Here is an 18737-nt window from a genome sequence, read left to right as displayed (position 1 = left end):
TGTCCTTCCCTTTCCGGTTGTTTGGTTTGTGCTGTGTTTGGTGTGGTGACCTGACGTAGCTGAGGAAGTGTGTGTTTTGTCTTGGTGGTTACCTGATGCGAACCTAATGCGAGTATCTTTCTATCAAATCCTGCGTCCTCTCCTTTGAATAACGCCTGTTGTTTCTCTGCTGACGGCGACAGTGAAATGCCCCGTACCGCCCCAGCACCAGCTCTGCACTTCACGCACACCTGAGCGTCTCTGGCCCATGTTGTCAGGCCCCGCTGTCATTTCCACTCTGCTCCCTTGAAGTGCCCGTGACTTGTTCTCTGCCACCTCCCTGCCAGCCCACCCCACGTGCTGGTTGGTTGTCACAGCATTGAACGCTCACGTGCTGTACGGTCAGCTCTCGCGACTGATGCTTCCTTCTCCAGGTAAACACCTCGCAGCTCAGCCTCATGTGTGTCCAGCTCTGTCGTGGGCACAGGTTCGGATGCATGGCAAACGGAGCCGCTTGTTGTGTGTCCCAGCCCTGCTTGCCTCTCCCAGACCTCCTGCCTTCAAGTCTAGTTCACCATCTTATTTTTCACTCCAGTGTTTTGTTTTGTTTTTGCACATGTTTGTATGTCTTTTCCTTCGACTTGGTTCCTTTCTTCCTGTGACACACTGTGTGAGCTGTGTTTCTTGTAAATGGAGCAGACAGCTGGGTTTTTAACTGCTGTTTCTCTTTACGTGGTTACTAACATACTTGGACCTGCTCCGGATCACCATCATTCACCACCCTTTTCCTTGGTGTCCTGCCTTGTCTGGAATTGCACCCGTTACCTGTTAATCTATAGGAATGTCTACCTTACACCACAGGGATGCACAGCTGACTTAGCTAAAGCTCACTGCTGGCTCTGCTTTCTTCCCAAATCGTGTACAGGCCTTAGAATCAGAACTTTGGCTTCACAGTGTTTTCAGACCCGCATTTTCTGGGCACGTGCAGCACCGTGCTGGCGTTTGCACCTCGCTGCTCTGACAGAGTCCCCGCGTGGCCCTCGGGAAGGCCCTGAGCCCGGAGAAGAGACCCTGGGGCAAACGCAGGACGGGGAGGGACCCTGGGTGCTCTGCGCACGTGGGCTGGACCCTGGTCGGTGAGCCCGTCTGTTCCCACGGGGGCCTCTGCTTTCCCTCCCAGTGCTCAGGGGCGAGTGTGTCCCCAAGAAAACCAGCTGTGCGATTATGGTGTTTACACTGGTGTGAGGAGAGCAGGGGTGCGTCCGAGAAGGTGGGAGGGGGACCAGTGGCACCCGGCCCTGCGGGATGCACGCAGCCTGCGTGGCCTCCGCGGACAGAAGCCCAGACCTGCGGCTGGTTCCCGTGTAGACTCGTCCTCGTGCTGCAAGGACAAGACGTTGGGATTGAAATGGGGATGGCGGAAGCCAGGAGCCTGGAGCTCTGTGTCCATGAGCATGAGCGGGGGCCGCCGTAACAGCTCAGGGGAGTCCTCCCCGATTGTGAATTGCAGAGTTCCACGTCTGTTAGGAGCAGGTTCAGCCACGTGCGGTAACAAATCTGCAGGTCAGCTGTTCTCCCATTACCAGTGAGACAGCCCGATGTCCCCGGCTTCCCTCTGATGTCCCTGTCAGTCGCAGCTCTGTCCTCCCCGTGACGGCTTGCTGGTCTCAAGGAGGCTGCTCCTGCCTTGCCATTTCATCTGCAGCCCACGCAGGCGGGATAAGGGCACAGCTGGGCAGTTTCCTTTTGAAGACTTGTCCCCGTGCTCCACCCACTGGCTTTCCTCCCTGTCCATGGCCGGACACAGCTGTCCAGGCTGCAGGGGAGCTGGGACCTTATCTTGTTGACTGAGGCTGTGTCTGCCCGACAGAGTGTCCGTCCTTTTGGTACAGAAGCAAGTGACAGTGAGTGCTGGACTGGCAGTGCAGGGGAGGAACAAACTTCTCTCTACCCTCAAGGTTCCTCCAGCTGGTCTAATAAGTGAACAGTCACGAGACAGATTAGCAAGAGAAAATGACCAAATTTAATACGTACATCGTCCTAGAACCCACATACATGAGAGGTTCAGAGACAGGGGAAATGAGGGGTACATGACATCCTGAGCTCAGGGTGAGGTAAGGTGCCTGAGGCTTCAGAGGGTCACTGCAGGACGATAGAAGAGCAGATGTCCAGTGATTAGTAGTTTGCCCTGCCCTGTAGAGAGGTCAAAGAAAGGTTATTTCTGCTGATAGCTCTTATAATAGGCAAGGTCCCTAATTCATTTCTTCTAGGTAGTTGGGGGTGGGGACAGAAGTTTGTTTGGAGCCTACAGGGTCTTGCTTGCCTTCAGAACAACCCTCCTAACACAGAGGCCCTTTCTGAACCCCTAGAGCAGCCACCCCCTTCCTGCCACTTCCCGGGACAGTCAGCATTCCAGAAACCGGCCTAGCCTTGACCTTGGACCTGAATGTGACAGGTCCATTCCTTCTTGCTTCCCTCTTCGTCGCACGCTATACACATTGGTAGTTCTGCAACTGTCGACTTGCATTTCTGTTCTTCCGCGTGGGGGCTGGTCAGGTCTGAGCTTTCAGTTTCTTTGAAAATAAGACAAAGGACAAGTCGACAGCCTCAAGCAGGATTCCTCCCTAATCGCTCAGCCACCTCAATTGGTGGCTGTCCAGCTGCGCGTGGGCAGCCGGACCTGTCCCCTGGACCTTGAAGCGCTTGTCCCACGCCCGCTCCTGGCTGCTGCCACCGCCCACCTTCCTGGCATGCGGACAGCTTAGGTCAGGGGTGAGAAAGACTCTGGCTGCGAGCTCCTGCCTCCCTATAGCTCCTGCCTCCCCACTGGGAGGGCCTGGGGGGACAAGAGCCCTGCCGCTCTGGCCCAGGAAGCCCACAGGTAAGGGCGTGGTACGGCCGGGATGAGGCCCCAGTAGTGGGCAGGAGAGAGTGGGGTTCAGAGCAGCACGTCTCAGACCCCATGGGCCCCGCCCGAGTCTGCACCCTCTGTGGGTCTGACGCTCCCTCCGCTCTGGCCACAGACAACAGTGGGATGTTCTTAATCCAGGACCAACCCCCCCCCCCCCCAGCCTGCCCTGAAAAGCATCCCATCCCCCTTAATGTGCCTCGTGTCTGTCCATCCTCACCCGGAGCTAAACTCCATGTAAGAAGCGCCCAGACCTGTAGAGAATTTTTATAAGTGTTTATAGCAGCGAAACTGACAACGTGGGGAGAAGATCTCCAATGCTCTGGAGAAGGGCCGTTTGGCAGCTTCTTTTATGCATGTGAGACTAAGGAGGGGATGTAAGGAAGATTACAAGGAAGGGGAAAAGCGAGTCGGGGATCGGATTACGGGGTCGTCCACAGGCTTCTGTGCTCTCTGAGGGTTAGCACCCCTCCCATGGCTATTTCGGTTATTCACAGGTATGTGAACAAGGACGATGGACTGGCTGGAAACCTTTCGCTAAAGAGGTTACAGGCCTAGGGCTGCCCCCACCCTGACCCGCTCAGGTGGGGATTCGGAGCCGCTCACCCTGTGAGCTTCCTTCCGCAGAAGCCCAGAGGCCAGGCCTGTATATGTCTGACCTCTCTCCGCCCCTGTCAGCCCACCCACCTCAGCGCCTGCACCGCAGTCCACAGGTGGCTTCGGCAGCATGATTCCTGCGTCTCTAGTGTCTCCCCGCCAGGGTGGTCAAAGGCTTTGTCTGCCACGAACGTCCCACAAGTGACTGAAAACGCAGAATCACGGCTCACGTGTGCTGTGAGCCCTTAGAGCTGACAAGCCGACCTGACAGGCCCTGAGAGTCACACACACATGAACTTGTGGACCACAAGGACCCAGGTGACAGGTGACACAGGACGTCCCATCAACTCCCTTTAACGTTGCTGGCACATTGACGTTTTGGCTGAATGAGGTTAAATAGAATACATTATTCAGAGTAGTTTTACTTTTTCCAGTGTTTTAATGCGGGTACCTGAGCACTGAGCTTGTCACATGAATCGCTTTCTTTCTTGGAGCCGCCCGTTGAGTGTTATCTGTCAACCTCTGCCTGGGACAGACCCTGCTTGCAAAGTGCGTTTCCTCTGCTCTCCCGTGCTTGTGAAATCTGGAGAGTTCTTAAGTCACATACTAGTTGAGAGGGAAGGCGGCTGTCACCCTGCCTTTGCTGCCCGGACAAGCTGTTTCTTTTTGGACGGCCATCAGGTTCACACAGGTGGCAGGAGGACGCGGTTCTGAAGGGCGAGTGTGTGTTCAGGTCCGTGTGGTGGGACGGGAGGTACAGCCTTCCATGGGTGCCCGAGGGGTGCTGGTTGGGTTCTGAGGACAGGCCCGTGCACGGGGACCATGCCTGCGAGAGAAGGGACTTAACCAGAAAGTTCTTGGGTGTGGTGGGTTTTATGCTGCAAAAGAAGTCCCCCGACATTTAAGAGAGAGGGGTTCTCTGTGGTCCTGCTCGTGGTTTAGTTTCTGGGGAGTTGAAATCGATGGGTGTGGGTGTTCGTGTGGTGAGACCTGGTGCCTTGCCCAGTGGTCCTGCGTGACCCGGAGTGGATGGGCCGACGGCCAGGCCAGGTGTCCACAGGGTTTGGCACAGGCCCCACCTTGGGCCTGCGCGGCAGGAGGTGAAAAGCTTTTCTCTGATGGGAGCTGTGTGCTGGCTTCCGCAGGTGGTTTGGGTGAGTGAGAGGACTCTTGTGTGTGGCAGAGCCAAGGGCTGCCAGCGAGGGCTGGGATCGCAACAAAGGCCCTTTTCTGTAAAGACTCAACTAGACCGCTGTCAGTCTGTTCATTTCACAATCAGATGTGTGGTTACTGTTGCTGCCAGGACCTGTAGTGGGACGGGGGTGCAGAGCACCGTAGATGTGGGTCTGCCCGTATCCAGGAGCAGGTGTGGCCACGTGGGGCACTGGTCAGCAGGCCGCGCCCGCACTCCCACGAGAGCGTGCTGATGGCCTTGCCAGGTCGGGTCACCGGAAAAGCCCATGCAGGGAGGGATCTTAGAGCCTAGGTCTTGTGGCCACGGGCGGAGGAGCAGCGGTGGGGGGGGTGCTGGGGGGCTTGAGTCAGCCCTGCGGTGGTCAGCACATGCCTGCTCGGACCCCTGTGAGGAGCCTGCACAGTGCAGCCCATGCTCGGTGGCTGTCGCGATCATTGTCCACCTGGTTGAGTGGACTGGCTTCTCTGCAGAGCAGAGAGCTTGTGCAGCCGCCCCAGACTCGGGGCAGAATCCTTGCGATCCGACAGTCGTCCCTTCCCTCACGTGGTTTGATCGGCAGCTCCTTGTACTCACAAGTATTCCCAGAGGATTCAGCCTGATGTCAGCAGGAGCGACTCCTTCTGCTTCCAGCTCTGCACTGTCCCCTGCCTCCGTGTTCTTTAATTCAGTTCCGCAGCTGCAGACACAGTGGCTGCACAGCGGGTCTGGGCACTGACAATGGTTCTTCTGAACTTGGAGCTAGAGGGAGCTGAAGGTGAGCTGCTAGAGGCAGTGGGAGGTGTGCCATCAGCTCTGGGGGTCCTTGTGGGTCAGGGGAGCCACATCAGGGAGCCTCCACTGTCTATAGAGAGCGCTTGACACCTGTCAGTGAAGCTGGCTTGGCGAGCACCCGCTCACCTGTGGCAGGTAAAATGGGGGAAGTCACACCCGCCTCTCAAGGAAACCAAAGCAACAGAGTATCTGATCTCAGAAACAAGGTAAGTATCCCTTGCGGGCCGGAACCAGAACTGAAGTGCTGAGCATGGGAAGGGCCCAGGCTGGGGGCTGTGGAGGCGCCACCTGGAGGCCCGCCTAGGGAAGTGCAGGGTCCCAGCTGCTCTGCCATAGAAGCAGACACTCATGGCCAGCTCATGCTGGAACCAGGGGCCGGCATGGAGGTGCCCTGCTGGTGAGAGGAGCCGAGGTAGGAGGAGGGAGGCAACACAGTGGCCGCAGCCTTCTAGGAAGCTGGGCCCAGAGAGGGCAGCAAGTACACAGCTTCTTGACGCAGAGCAAGGCAGACTGAAGGTTGGCCTCTGCCTGAGCCGCAGCGTCCCCTACATCACGAGGCCACAAGAGCCCCAGGCACTGTCTCCTCCCTGGTCTGGATGGAAGGCTCAGACCGCCAACTGGAGGCCGCTGCACATGGCAGGATGGAAGGTTCTGCAAAACTGTGCCAAACTCGCCATCAAGATCAGAGTCACCCAGGAAGCCTGACACGAAGACAGTGCACAAAGTCTGCGCCAAGCGGATACTCTCCAGTGAAACTTGGTTTGTGATGTGATTTGGAAAGACGCTAGAAAAGGTGCTGCGTTTAGTGCGCTCAGAGTGCTGGGTGAGCCTGAGCAGCTATTAAATGACAGGACACCGTGGAGCAAAACTGGTTGTTTATAGGGGCTGCTGAGCGACCCCCACCTCCCTGTCTGGTTTGGAATTGGGAGAGGTGAAAATGTCAGCTTTTCACTGATCTGTTGAGGAACGTGGGTTAAATGTCCAGCAGCCCGGCCTTCCTGATTCTGAGCCCCAGTGTGGGATGGGTGTACCTGTGTGGCAGAGCGATACCCGGGATCCTCGGGCAGGAGAGTCCAAGGACGGACACTCTGCAGGCTGGGGGCCCTGGAAGGAGGAGCTGACGGCAGGTCAGCACGTTCTCAGTGGACAGTGTGTGAGCAGCCGTCCCCGAGAGGTGACCGGAGGGCTGGGCGTGATCTCCCAGTGGTCAGAAAATGCAAGTTCAACCACGTGGGGTCACAGCCCACTCCTTAGATCAAACACCAAAGGGTGGGCTGAGGGTGCCCAAGGTGAAGGGGCCCACGTGGGAGCTGGAGGGCTTGGACTCCGGCGCAGAAAAGGGGGCCATTTACAGTGGGCGTGTGCTCATGAGGGAAGGCACCTTTCCAGCACAGAGGGGCAGGAAGAGCCCTGGGAGCAGGTTCCTGGCCGTCTGGTGTCCTGGGAAGGTGCACAGGAGAGCCATGGGGCTCCCTCCCCACAGAAAGCCTGCGTATGGTGCAAGAGGGGAGGCGACACTGCCAGTGTCGCTGACGTGTGACTCAGGACCCCTGTTCACAGCGGGTTTGTTCATGTTGGTGGGATTTCTGGGGCCCTTTTGTGTTGATCCAGGCACACGCATGTGTAAGCACTGGGCTGCGGGTGCAGCTGGGCCCGGCGGACCCCCGGGCTGCTGACTGCTGCAGGCAGGACTGTGTGGGGGGGGTGAAGTGCCCAAGGGGCCCCCCCAGAAGGCCCAGCAGCCCACAGCCGGGACCTACAGTGTTTTGAGCAAGGTCCAGCATCTTCTTCCTAAAGTAGCCCGTCTTTTCTCCAAACAGGAGAGCCTTTTGGCCCCTTCTCATTGTCCTGTCCCCTGTGTCATTCAGTGTCCTGGGAGCCTTGTACGGGAAAGCAGTGGGATTTAATGCAAAGAGCAGATCTGCACTCTGCTCCCAGCTCTGCCACTAGTGGGTTCGGGCTGCACTTCCTCCCCTTTCCAGAAAAATGGGAGGTGCAAACGGTCACACTCACTGGGAAATGAGGGCGTTCTAGGTGGCAGACAGCTTCTCCCGGCACCTTTTGTCTGCTCCTCCATGGAGCAGCGACCACACGCCAGGTACAGACAGCACATGCCATGGGACCCAGCGCACCTCTAGGAACCCAGGGCACCCCACATGGCCCAGGGCACCCCTCAGAGCCCAACACACCCCACGGGGCCCAGGGCATCCCACATGGCCCAGCGCACCCCTCAGAACCCCGTGCACCCACATGGCCCAGCACACCCCTCGTGGCCCAGGACCCATTCAGCCTATGCTGTGCCCCCCACTCGGCTCTCTGGCCACGGGCCCATCTGGAACTGCTGTTGCGGGGTGTCTACCCCACCGCTGCATGGTGCTCTTGTCTTCAGAACCCCCCTCCACCCCTGCCACAGAGCAACCCCTTAATTAAAACAAAGAGGCAGAATCTCTGTTCATCTTTTTCATCTTGTTTGTTCTGGACGCTTGTTCCCGGGGACCTGGACAGGCCCCTGCACTGCTGTTTGTCAGGTTCTTGGTCACAAGTGCACGGTGGCCGCCTGGCCACTCCTTCTCTCAGAAGACCCGTTATTTTCCATCTGTGGTTGTACAGAAGGTGGGATTCTCAGGAACACGATGCAGATGGGGCGAGGGACCAGCTCCAGGTGAGGGAGACCTGGCCCCGCAGGGAGCAATGCGCTGGGTGCTGGCCCTCATTAGGGGTGTCGTTCACCATCCTCCCTCCCAGCCTCAGGCCTGGTCCTGCAGGACAGGGGCCGCTGCCTTCTGTTCGGTGTTTATTTTCCGTCCTCAGTTCCTGGCTACCCAAACCAGATCCTCTAACAATTTGACGTGGACGTTCTCTGGAAGGTTCTACGTTTAGTTTGAAGAATGTCTGGTCTCCACAGTGGCTTTAAGGAATTGTCTTTCTCATCAATTCCAAGCTGTTTTTCAATGGCCGTACGTGCAGTAAGGAGCTCTCAGGGAAGGGCCACCACTCACGGTGACAGTGACATCCCAGCTCCCTGTTTGGGGCGTGGCTTTCCCAGCGAGGGTTCCTTGCTAGGGAACTTTTTAATGGAGGTGGTCCTTACACTTGTTTCTTGCTTGCATTCTCTTTTAAAGGTTATGAAGATAATTCTACCCATTTTCAAAAGTACAGGACTTTAGACTTCCTCCCCTGGGTCCCAAGCTGCGTCCGAGCGCCCTGAGCCCGAGCTGCTGGAGCAGGGAAGGGCCTGAGATGGGTGCCCTGCAGGCCCACTGATGACACCTCCTAGGGACGGGCCAGAAACCCACCCGGCTGGTCAGACCAGGAAACTCTCCTGGAGGCCTGAGGGCTTTTCGGTTCTCACTCTTTTGAAGATTATAGACATATATATCCCCATTTTCTAAGATAAAATCGATCCGGCTTTCTTACCTGGGCTTCTGAGCACGAAACCTCAGCTCTCTGAGCCACGGGTATTATCAGCACAGGGGACCCAGTCTCTCTTGAACGTCAGTGCATGGATTTTCATGGTGTCCTTTCTACCTGAGACCTTGGTGTGCCTGGTCCACACTGTGTTGGACGGTCAGGAGGCCCAGGAAACGCCCTCTGGCTGTCGGGGTCTCGCACATCCCTGCCCACCAGGGACTCAGCATGACCTTGATGGCAGGTGTGGCATACAGACCACGATCTGCTGCGACAGAATTACCTTTGGGGTCTGTGGGCATGAATTGGGGCTTATACTAACTCTGGAACTAAAAGATATAACAAGGATTGTATATCATGCTCATGACATGAGGGAAAGACTTTGCTTCTCTTTCATATTTTTTCTTGCTAGATCTGTTTCATTGCTTAGAATGAAATTTGTCTAAGCATTTAAAATTTATATTATCTTCTTATTTTGAAATCTAAATAAATTTTTGTCGAAAAAATCAGACTCAGACGAAGGCCAGGTGTTAAGGCTGACATGGCAAAGGGCCAAACTAGAAGCCAGGCATCAGAAAAGCCTCTTGCGCGTGAGTCCTTTCGGGAAATTGCCATTTTGTGAATTTGCGTTGTAGAAATTGTCTCCATTAGATATTTTCTACACACTGACTGAGTGAAGGTGCGGAGACCTTGTTCTGCAGGTCCACTTCACAGCCCCGTCTGTCACACGGTTGTCCCTTGTCATATGGTTGTCCCTACAAGCCAGGTGTAGCCCACGCTGGTGCACCCAGCTGGGAGCCAAGTGGGGGAAGCCGGAAAGATCTGGGCTGTGCCCAACCCCAGCCGGTTTGACAACACCGGCTCAGCTTTCAGTCCTTTATTTAAAGTTGGAGGAGACTGGGCTGAGGTGGAGGTGGCAGTGTGGAGAGAAGACGGAAGGTGGCACAGGGAGCTGGACAGGACCTGGGAGAGCAGGGTGGCAGCTGGCCCTCCCCCGCCCTAGGTAAGGTCACTGTTGGGGAGCCTGCAAGGTGTGGTCATGGTCGCTGGCTACAGGTGGTTTCTCTTTACTTTTTCTGTCTTGAGCCTTTTTCCATAAGGTTAAAAAAATTGGTTTGCTTCCCCTGGGAAAATGCTGACGTGTCAGTCGGCAGGTCGGTAATTCCACACCCAGCCACGTAATTGCCCCCTGCCCACCACGCTGCGCCACAGCGACGGGCTGAGCACTGGTGGCTGGGGCGTCACGGTTGATCCCACGGGACCTCGCGCCATCCTCATCTTTGAGGCTAAAAAGTGGAGTGGGAGACCCGGAGGTGGGTCCACCTATGGGAAACTCTACACAGCTGGAAGCTTCTCCTGTTCCCAGAAGGAGCTTGGCCGGTTTGGGCAGTAACTCGCATGGTGTTGCACACACTTGCTCACGCCCCAAGGTGAAGGGTGCGCCCCCGTTGTTACTCACAGAGCTGGTGAGAGGGAAGCCGGCAGGGCTCCGGTGGGGCCGTGCGGTGGGGCTGGGAGCCCAGAGGCTTATCCAGCATCGTGCAGTCACCCGGCAGGACTCCCCAGTGTGGAAATGGGGGGAGCAAACCCTGCGCGAGAAGGCTACTGAGGCTTAAGCAGAAATGGATCCCAGCTTGACACAGGCCAGCACCCAAACCGCCAGGTGCCGCACGCCATTCGATCCGTGTCAAGGGGTCCGAGGGGATGGCCCAGCGTCAAGTTGTTACACCACAGGTTGGGCACCTGATCCAAATATCCTCAATAGGAGAATGGTGACATACTTTTTAGTATATCGCTACAATGAAATAAATACCCTGCAGCTGATTTCCCAGGAATGAAAGTGATAGTAACGATAACAGCACCCACAGACCCTTGACTCACTGCTTCATACAACCCACTCATTTAACCCTCATAACCTGGGGATGTAGCAACCTTACCCCCACTCTACAGATGAGGAATTGGAGGCTCAGAGAGGTTTAGTACCTTTCTCAAGGTCACACAGCTTAGGGGTGGAGAGGCCAGGATTTGAACCCAGATGGTGTGTGCTCATGTCGTATTTACTGCTTCTCGCTGTAAGGAGAGGTTTGCATGATCCAAAAGACTTCCCCGTGTCTTCTTCTGGTCAGGGTGCTATAACAGAACACCATAGACTGGGTGACATTTAAAAACAGACGTTGATTTCTCGTAGTTCTGGAGGCTGGAAGTCCAAGCACAAGGCGCAGGTGTCTGGTGAGACCTGCTGTGGTCCACGCATGGTGCCTTCTTGCTGTGTCCTCACAGGGTGGGAGGGGCGAGGGGCCTCTCAGGTCTCTCGTGTAAGGACACAGGTCCATTTTTGGAGGCTCACCCTCATGATCTAGGCACCTCCCAGAAGCCCCACCTCCAGTAACACCCCATGGGGCCTTTGGTTTGAACATATGAATGTGGGGGGACACAAATATGCAGTCCACGGCGTAGAGCATTGAGTGAGCAAATCCATGTATAGAGTCACCCAACATCACCACGTGTGGCGGCGTCTGAGTCGACCTCTTCAGCGGAGCGGACGCCACTCCACGAGCCCTGGCCGTGGAAGGGTCCTCTCTTGACGGCTTGAAATTTTTACAGCAAGAATGTATTACTCTCTGCTAACTCACAAAATCTCATTAGTTACAAAATCTTTTTGAAAACACAGAGTCAGGTGCTGCTGACTCTGAGTAGCGGGTCTGCACCAGGTGGTGAGTGGCTGCGGCTCGCAGTGTCCCAGGTGGAGAGAGGGGCTTTGAAGTTTTACGCTGATCCACTCAGACCTGATTTTAGAAGGTAGTGAAACAAAGCTGCTTCTTTAATCTCCTTTCCTCTGGCACACGCCTCCTTTCAGAAACCATAGAAGGCCCCTCCCCAGTGGCGAGGCTCAAGTGTTCTCTTCTTTTCAGCAGAGATGAGGGAGGGGGCATTTCCAGAGCATTTTTGTTCGATTTTGCTTCTTGGCTGTTCAGGACACGGTTCCTGTTTATAGAAGTGGTGGTTTTGCGGTTAGACGGCCTGGGTTAGAATCCTGATTCTGATGCTTACTCGCTTTCTGTGTGACTCTGGGCAAGTTGCTTAACCTCTCTGCACCTTAGTTTCCTCACCTGTAAGATGAGGCTCATAGGAGTGCCTGCCCCCTAAGAGTGCTGGGACAAGTGAGTGAGCTGTTGCACACAGAGCCGTCAGGACATCCACGCCCAGTGGCGGTGACCAGCACGCATGCGGGGGCACTAGTGACAGAACAATGAACTCCAGGTAGTGTTAGAACGTCCTGCCTGAAATTCCAGAACCCAGGCTCCCTCTCCAGGGAGCTGGGGTGGACACGGCCCACGTCCATCCTGCTGTGTTCTGATGTGTCCCCGGGGCCTGATGTGCGCTGGGCAGCTGAGCCAGCCGGGCACTGCCAGCCCCTTGCAATGCAGCAGAAGCATGGACTAGCCACTCGGCTGACTGGGGAGAGCAAAGCCTTCTGCAGGCGGTTTGGGCATGTGGTGTGGATCTGGGTGGGTGGTGTAGACCCGGGCGGGTGGTGTAGACCCGGGCAGGTGGTGTGGATCTGGGCAGATGGTGTAGACCTGGGTGGGTGGTGTGGACCCGGGCGGGTGGTGTAGACCCGGGCGGGTGGTGTAGACCTGAGAGGGTGGTGTGGATCCAGGCGGGTGGTGTGGACCCGGGTGGGTGGTGTGGACCTGGGTAGGTGGTATAGACCTGGGCGGGTGGTGTGGACGTGGGTGGGTAGTGTGGACCCGGGCGTGTGGTGCAGACTTGGTCATGTGTTGTAGACTTGGGTGGGTGCTGTAGACCCGGGCAGATGGTGTAGACCCAGGCGGGTGCTGTAGACCCAGGCAGGTGGTGTAGACCCAGGCGGGTGCTGTAGACCTGGGTGGGTGGTGTATACCTGGGCCTGTCGTGTAGACCCGGGCGGGTGGTGTAGACCCAAGCGAGTGGTGTAGGTCGGTACAACTCAGCCTAGGAAGGGGGAGCCCCCGGCTGCTGTGGCCGATCACTTAGCCCGAAGGTGTGATAGAAATTTTAACAGTGATTTTAGTTGAAATGGTTAAGAATAAAGAAGCTGACTTCCGTGAATTTGAAGCATCGTGATAATTGTTCTAACAGGTTTCACATCTGCCTGAAACCATGTTTTGTGTAACAATTGCATTCCGGGCAGGAGTTTTGTTCTGGGCTGAGTAAGGCTGAAGGTGCTGGCCAGCAGGAGGGCAGTTGCTGAGACGGGTTCACGGTGAGCTGCAGCCTGTCTGCGGCCCAGCCTGTACTTGGCTGCACAGTGTTTTGCTTCTGAATGACTACCAGGCAGTTCTCGCAGGAGCCTCAGCCGTGTGTACCCATCTTCCTCACCCTCATCTTCCACTGGACTGTCGCTGCCCTGACGTGCAGCCTTGAAAAGATCAGTTTTTAATGTTCCCATTATCTGGGCTCACCGAGGGCCGGGGAGCCCGTCTCATGTCCTTGGAAGGCTTTACAGGCACCCTGTGTCTTTGAAGAGCGTCCTCACCTCTTCGCCCTTAACAGGTGAGCCCTCCCCCCCCCCCCTCGTGGCAGCATTACCCCAGGACACCTGCTGCCGGCAACATCTGTGCGTGGCCTGCGTTCGTGAAGTGGCTGCAAGCTGCACAGACAGCGCCTGGCACAGAGTTTCTGACCTCAGAGCACTCAGAACTTGGCCGCTGGCCTCTCTGGGCTCACACCTCAGGCTGTTTACTTGTGTTTGGTTTGCATAGTAACCCGTTGGTGGAGTGTTGCGGTGTGGGTTGGGAGGACACTGTGTCAGCTGGTCCCTGCAAGCACCAGACTCCTCCCTGGAGCCTCTGCCACTGCATTTCATTTACCCCGAGTGACTCAAAGCAAAGTGCCTTTCCACCTGGGGGGGCTTCACTTTTGTTATTTCCGTATTTTCTTGTATATTTAAAGCTGTGGAAGGGCAGATTGGTTGAGGTGTGGCATACAAACCGCCTGCCTCCCGCAGGCACCACCGCTGTGCGTCTGAGGAAGGGTCCCAGTGGAAAGGGACACAGGCCTTGGTCGTGCTCCCAGAACAGTGTGGATGTGAGCAGGCCTGGAGAAAGCTTCTCTGGGACACGCTTGGGCTGCAGACTGTGCCTCTCCTGCTTCTTCCTGAGACCAGAGGAGAAAGCGCAAGGAACTCGTGCCATTTCCAAGGCCGCCGGAAAGCACCAGGAGCTCCGTGTCCAAGCGGTCAGTGGGGCGGACGCCCTGGGCGTAAGAATGAGGGGTGAGCATGACACCGTCAGCTGCAGAGCCCAGTGAGGCCGTGGGGCTGGGGGTCGCGAGTGAGTGCGTTCAGCAACTGTCCTCCCTGTTGGTGGTCCAGCAGCGTGTGGCTGGCGTCCGGAGGGTTCTCTCCGTTCTAGTGTGCGCTCAAGTGTGGATAAACAGGCGGGTGAGAGGGCGCGTTCCCAGTGGGCTAGCAGCATCTCATTAACCTAATAAATGCAGTCGGCCGGTGTATGAGAGCCTCTGCTGCCTGGGACCAGCGTGTTTAGTGAGTGCGGAAAGCCCGGGGCACAAAGCACAGTGATGACTTCCGCAGCTTCTTTCCTTTTGGAAGTCACCACCTGTCGCTGCCCTTCTGCGGGTTTAGGCAGGTTCCACATTATAGAGGCCCAGGACAGCAGGAAGTGGCACAGTGCCTTTGGGGAAACTGGGAAGAGTGTGATTATGAATTAATAAGAGCCTGAGATATGGAGAAGTGGGGAAAAAGTCCAGGCTGCCCTGACGTCTGGGGACTGCTGCCGACGCAGTAAGCCAGGAGTCATTGCTGGGGGTCTGGGTTGGACTGGTCGCACCAGGGTCCCCAGCATCTGTGAAACCTGGTAGAACTCGTGGGTCTGCCAGTTATTTGGTGACTTTGTGCAGAACTTATCTGGAGTTGGCAGCAGTATCCAGAGAGCCCAGCTGTCATGGTCATTAGATGGATAAATTCACATGCCGTACCCGTCACTTAGCACTGCTTTGGTGTGGCTTACCTGGTTGTCACCTGCATGTTTGGCGTGGTCTCCTGCACCCGTCACCAGCCTGTCTGGGTGTGGTCTCCCTGATCTGTCACCACTGTGCCTGGGCATGGCCGGCATGGCTGTTCTTGGTTTCTGTGTGGACTCTGCAGCCTCCGACCTCAGCCCTCCCGGTTAACTCGGGCCGTCTGCACCCAGTTCTGGGATGTTTCCAGATGGGATCCACCCTTGAGGGCCAGGACTGGGAGGGGAGGCTGGCAGGAAGGGGGCCAGGTCGGAGCTCTGACCTGCACACACTGGGGCTCCCACCTGGGGAAGGGAGGTGGCCGATGGGACGAGGGCTGCAGAGCCGGGTGCTCAGGTCCGGTGCAGGCGGGAACTGGGCTGTCCCACATCCCCCTGCCCCTTCCCTGGGGGCACGCAGAGGGGATTGTGTGTCTGTCTCTGCACAGTTCCTGCAGGGAGAGCGAAGCTCTCTCTCCTGCCACCCAGGTGCCCGCCCACCTGCCCTCCCCTGGTCGCTTAGCTTCACGTCCCTCCCTGGGGGTCACGCTCTGAGGCTGTATTTTATGTTCAGTGCTGGTTGGCTCCTTGTTTCCAGGGCAGGGCTGGTAGCTCTTGGCAGATGCTGCATGGGCAGCGCATGGCTCTCTAGGGGCTGTGCTTCGCCTGTGGCCTCGGGGACCCCGATGGCTGACAGATGGGGTCCTCCGCTGGACATGGAGGTGTCAGCGGGGTAACAGAACTTTTCAAAACTACATAATGATGACAGGTTCCTATTTGTCATTCGTATTTCCCCATGTCTGATGGTCGGATAGTTACTACTAGCTAAGCAGGAGTAATTGATTATACCTTGAGTTTCTCTCAGTTGTGGGAGAAAGGGAATGTGGAAATTTTATGAGAAAACTTACTTAGTCTACAGAAAGGTTTTCTTCAGTTTTTAAAACATACCTTTCGCATGGCTGCTCTGAGGAAACCACCAGAAGAGTCTGTCAGCACACTCCTGCTCTTCTCTTTTCATATTTATCATAAATCATTAATTTTCAGGTCCAGGGAAGTCATCTAGAGATATTATATCCTTGTGACATTTCCTTGTGTAATATGTTCAAATTCGCTTTGTTTTCTTTAACCTTAAGTAAGAGACGTGGGGAACGAAACCGCGTAGTAATCCAGAGGCAGGAGTGACATCGGCCCGTGTGGAGTTCTCAGGCAGGGGGCGACGGGACCCTCGGGTGGCGGGGCCTGAGCACTGACCAGCCGGACACGCGGCCGTCAGGAGCCTGCGGGGAGTTTCCACTCAGCAGAAACACTGCCGGAAGAGGATTTGGGTAAAATTCCTATGCCAACCTTTATTTCAAAATAGATAAAGCCAAGATTCTCAACAGGCTAGGTTTGCTGCATTTGACACAAATAACGTAAAAAGCATGATGAAAAGCGACGATGAACTCAGCAATCCTTACAGGTGATAGAGCCAAACACAGGTTAGGGGTTCAGTCTCGGTTCTGCTTGGCCTGGAGAGAATTCTCAGGTGTGTCTTTTCACCTCTGCCGGCCTGTCTCCTCCAGGGCACTGGTTCAGGAAAGGCTCCCCATTTGGGGCGTTTACCACGTCAGGCATTTTTCCAGGTGCTTTCCCTGTAGCAATCCCTTAAATGTCACCACCACCCATTGATGTAGGTAGACTGATTATTCCCAGTTTACAGTAAACTGAGGCTCAGCTCGGAAGTGGGGGCAGGTGCTGGGATTGGGGCCCAGTCGCTGCCTGAGGCGGTGCGTGCACCCTCGCCAGGGTGGTCACAGCGGCCAACACAGAACCTGGGCGTTTCGGCCTCTTGCAGTGTCATCGGGAGAGAAGGGACTCTTTCGGTGACAAAGAGCCACTGAAGGCTCTGTGGTCCACAGTCCAGAGCGAGGATGAGAGCCAGGGCCTCCTCCGCCCGAGAACCGACCACCATGCTGGGGCCGGCTGTGTGCCCAGCGTGGGAAACTGGGAGTGATGGGGAGTGGGGTGGCTCAGGTGTGGCCTGTCGGCCCCTCTGCCCTCCACCCCCAGCACCCCAGAGCTCTGTGCACACCTGCCACCTTCGTGAGACCTGAGAGAGGCCCTGCGCCCAGCTCAGCCTCGAGGGCCAGTGTCCCTGAGGCTCAGATGCACCGAGGGGTCCCCGGACCCTTAAGGCTGCTGCTATCACTTCGGGATGGTTTTGTGCGGTAGATCGCTGAGCCGCTGTCTGTGAGAGGATGGTTTCTTTCCCTGATTTATTAGAAAGGCAGAGGCCCGAAAGCCTGGGAGATTGGCCTGTTTCTCAGGCTCTCAGACGAGAGCCTGCTCGTGTCCCAGGAGAGCAGGCACGGCTATTTAAAAGCCAGTCCTCCCAGGTCAGCTGCCCCTCCATCTACTTTGGGGACTCGGGACCCGGAAAGCCTTAGCCAGCAAGGTGATGCTCAGGGCAGTGCTTGGAAGCCCATTCCCAGAGGCCCGAGTAGAGGAAGGAGTTCTGACCTGCTTCCTCTCCTGATGGCTTGTTGGCCCTGAGGCCAGGGTGTAACTGTGGAGGGGCCTTCACTGTCCAGAGAACCCAGGGCCAGCCCCCAGGCCACACTGCAGACCCGCTGTGGAGCGCAGGGGTGGGGTCAGGCTTTCCCAGCTGTGAGCCCTCCCCACCGGGCGCAGGGTGGCGCCCTGGGCCCGTGGGCCATAGCCAGGTGGGGTAGGAATGGGGAGCCTGCCTGTTGCCTGCTTGGAAGCTGGTCTTTTGTGTCATGTGCCAGGGAAGGTACACAAAGCAATGACTTTTCATGTCACCTCCGTACAGTGTGATAACCCTGAAATAAGATACATTGGCTGGAGAACCCTCGAGATACGCTCCCAAAGCAACCCTTCCTGCTCCATGTGTCTGTTGGGGGGCTTTCTGCACCGGCAGCAGGTTTCTCGGGGTGACATGACTCTCCCTGGATGGCTTTTTCGCGTCTTAGTTTCTTCATACAGAGTCTGTCTCAGGCTGGGGAGATGTGGGAGGGAACAGACCTTCACGTGTCTGCTCGTTCACTTGTCCAGTCTATTCACCCCTGTTTTCTGGAGAATAAGGTGTCACTCTTCCCACCATTCTCCGCACGGCGTTGCCTGGAGCCGTCTTGGCCCAAGGGCCTGGAGTTGGAACTGGGGGTCACATCTGGCCCGTCTGGTGGGGAGCTGGGCAGCTCTGCTCTGGACAAGGGAACTGATGGCCCCAAAGACAGGATGTCTGCCCATCGCTTGCTGGCCTTTCGGGGCCGCCTCACTGGCTCGCCCACGTGGCTGTGGGGTTGTGCAGTCGGGGTCCGTCGGCTTCTGACAGGTGAGGGGGGACAGTGTGCAGTGTCAGGTCCGCCATCCAGGGTCAGGGGCTGGGCAGGGCACGTTGACCTTCCCCCTGCCTGACCCCGATGCCACCTGCCCGCAGCAGCTGGCACCGAAAGCCGCTTATTGGATTAGTGGGTGCCCGGCAGCCCCCACAGCGGCTGAGGAAAGCCCATGTTTCACGCGCGGCTTCAGGGTCCTGTTTTCACTTGAGTTGGTCTCCAAGATTTGTGGTCATAATCCCTCCTCCTTGTCCTCGGGCCAAAGGTGACACCCACTCACGCTGCCCGCCTTCTCCCTGCTCTCAGAAGCACTCGGGACAAGATGCTGGCCAGCTACTCGACCTGCCTGTTCTCAGGGGTTTGCGCTGCCCTGGTGGCCGTGGCTGTGGCCTATTACTTGTACTGGTGAGCGTGGCTGTGCCCGGGGCTGGGCCGTCCTGGGGGGGGGCTTCCAGGAGCTGAGGCTCTTCCCCTCTGTCCCACCTGCCCACCAACTGTCCCACCCCCAGTGGGACCCTCGTGGTAGGTGGGAAGCCAGTTAC

General features: G+C 56.6%; 1 protein-coding gene across 6 annotated transcripts in view; it reads left to right on the top strand.

Annotated features, from left to right (window-relative positions):
* AGPAT3 (1-acylglycerol-3-phosphate O-acyltransferase 3) overlaps positions 1–18737 on the top strand; it is a 93188-nt gene that overhangs the window by 35249 nt on the left and 39202 nt on the right. The window contains exon 1 of one of the 6 annotated variants that reach the window (XM_074324526.2): positions 13677–14078. The exons of the other annotated variants lie outside the window; for them this stretch is intronic. The gene's annotated coding sequence lies outside the window, so the exon portion shown is untranslated. Of the gene's footprint in view, positions 1–13676; positions 14079–18737 lie in introns of those variants that run through there. 6 annotated transcript variants of the gene reach the window in all.

The sequence above is a fragment of the Rhinolophus sinicus genome, chromosome 17 (assembly GCF_057876585.1).
Source record: "Rhinolophus sinicus isolate RSI-liver-muscle chromosome 17, RSI-T2T, whole genome shotgun sequence".
Taxonomy (NCBI): domain Eukaryota; kingdom Metazoa; phylum Chordata; class Mammalia; order Chiroptera; family Rhinolophidae; genus Rhinolophus; species Rhinolophus sinicus.
Note: the sequence above shows the minus strand (reverse complement) of the source record. Positions and strands in the feature narration are given on the sequence as shown.